At 41.0% G+C, this 1,756-nt stretch overlaps 1 pseudogene; it reads right to left on the bottom strand.

Annotated features, from left to right (window-relative positions):
• Positions 1 to 862: 862 nt before the first annotated feature.
• Positions 863 to 1,115, bottom strand: LOC102866464 (annotated as a pseudogene).
• Between the last annotated feature and the right edge of the window lie 641 nt (positions 1,116 to 1,756).

The following is a 1,756-nucleotide window of genomic DNA, read 5'->3' as shown; positions in this document are numbered from 1 at the left end:
CAAATATCCCAATGACACTGAGTCAATTCCAAATCCTACAGAACAAGGTAGAACGGCCTGCCCCACAACGGTTTCTGAGGATGCAAATCTTTATGACGCCGAATGTCATGTCTTTCTCCCAGAGTGACTGGTAGATTTGTACCACAGACCTTTTCATTATGTGTGGGATGCTTTAACCACTGCACCACTATGGCTCCTCATTCAGTCTCTAAAATTGCGTGTCATCAAATTGGATCTGACTATAGCACCCTCCACTGGGGTTCCAAAACTGTCAATCTTTACAGGAGAAGACTGTTCTTCTTAATCCCTCAGAATGTCTGGTAAAGATCAAACTGTCAGCCTTTTGGTTTGTTGCTCTTGCTGTTGCTGTGTACTATTGAGTTGAAACAAGCCCATAGCTGAATCTCCATTTTCAGAGGCAATAAACTGCACAGGAGGAGACTGTCCATCTTTCTCCTATACAGCAGCTGATGGATTCAAACTGCATACCTTTGGGCTGGCAGCACAATTCTTTACCACTAAGCCACCAGAGCTGCCTGGTATGTCATATGCCATACAGGGCCACATATTTTCCTTCTCCTGGATAAAGAGTTTCATCTCCTTCAAGCATTCCTCCTAAGACATTTTCAGATACCTCACAAATTCAATAGTCCTTCCTTTAAATGCATGCCACTTTGTCTATGTTCTTAAACAATATGTTCAAAATTAAAGTTATACTCAATATATCATAATTAAATCAAGTACAATGATTTTTTTATGGTAAGGAATGCACACTTTTTAATAAGAAATCTGTCTGTATGTAATAATCAGAAAAAGTCATTTGGTCTTCTGGCTTTTAAGAACAGTGTTGCAAATCTCAGTGTTAGTGATAAGCAATGTTCAGCTCTTCTGAACAAGCAGGGACCTTGTTTTCACCTTCCAGTTTTTCCACCCCAACCTGGTTATGAGATCTGCAATATTTTTCTCCAGGTCTTCAATGTGACTGCTCATGTCATCAATCCTTCCAATAATCTATTTGGACAGGGTTCAAAATTTATCTTGCAATTGTTACAAAAGCGACCTGACTGCTGAGATGAGATCCTGCACAGCACATTCCAGGGGTCAGTCTCAGCCATCTCCCTGGTTCTCGGCTTGGCAGCAATGTCTCAGACCTTTATCTACACTCAAGACTATTACTTTCATCTATGCAACACAGCTACCATCGACCACACATTATAACATTAGAATTTTATACGTTTTGGGTTGCTAAACAAAAAAGTGGTGATTCTGATGAGAATCTACAAGCATCTATCTCCACAGGAAAAAGAACACAATCTCCGCCCATAAAGATTTGTGGTGGTGGTGGTGGTGGTGGTGGTTATGTGCATAGAGTCAGAAATTACTTATAACTACCCTCTAGGTTTTCAGAGGCTATAAATCACATGGGAGGAGACTGTCCATCTTTCTCCCTCAGAGCAGCTGACGGATTCTGGCTGGCAGCTCAACTTGATTTGAAATGCTTACCTTTGGGCTGACAGCTAACTGCTTATCCACTAGGTCACCAGAACTCTCATGTAAAGATTCAGAGCTCTGTGAACTTGATAAAGGATGATTATATGCAGGTATTAACTCAAGGATTAGTAATGGCTTTGGTTCACTTTAGGCATCTTGGTTAGTGCGGCAGATTAAGGATTGGACTGCTATTGAAGAGCTGGTGGTTCAAATCCACCAACTACTCCATAGGAGAAAGATGTGGCAGTTTACACAAATCTATACA

This window comes from Elephantulus edwardii, unplaced genomic scaffold, assembly GCF_000299155.1.
Source record: "Elephantulus edwardii isolate Elephantulus edwardi_28Jun2011 unplaced genomic scaffold, EleEdw1.0 scaffold00061, whole genome shotgun sequence".
Classification (NCBI taxonomy): Eukaryota; Metazoa; Chordata; class Mammalia; order Macroscelidea; family Macroscelididae; genus Elephantulus; species Elephantulus edwardii.
This window is presented reverse-complemented; position numbering and strand designations above follow the sequence as displayed.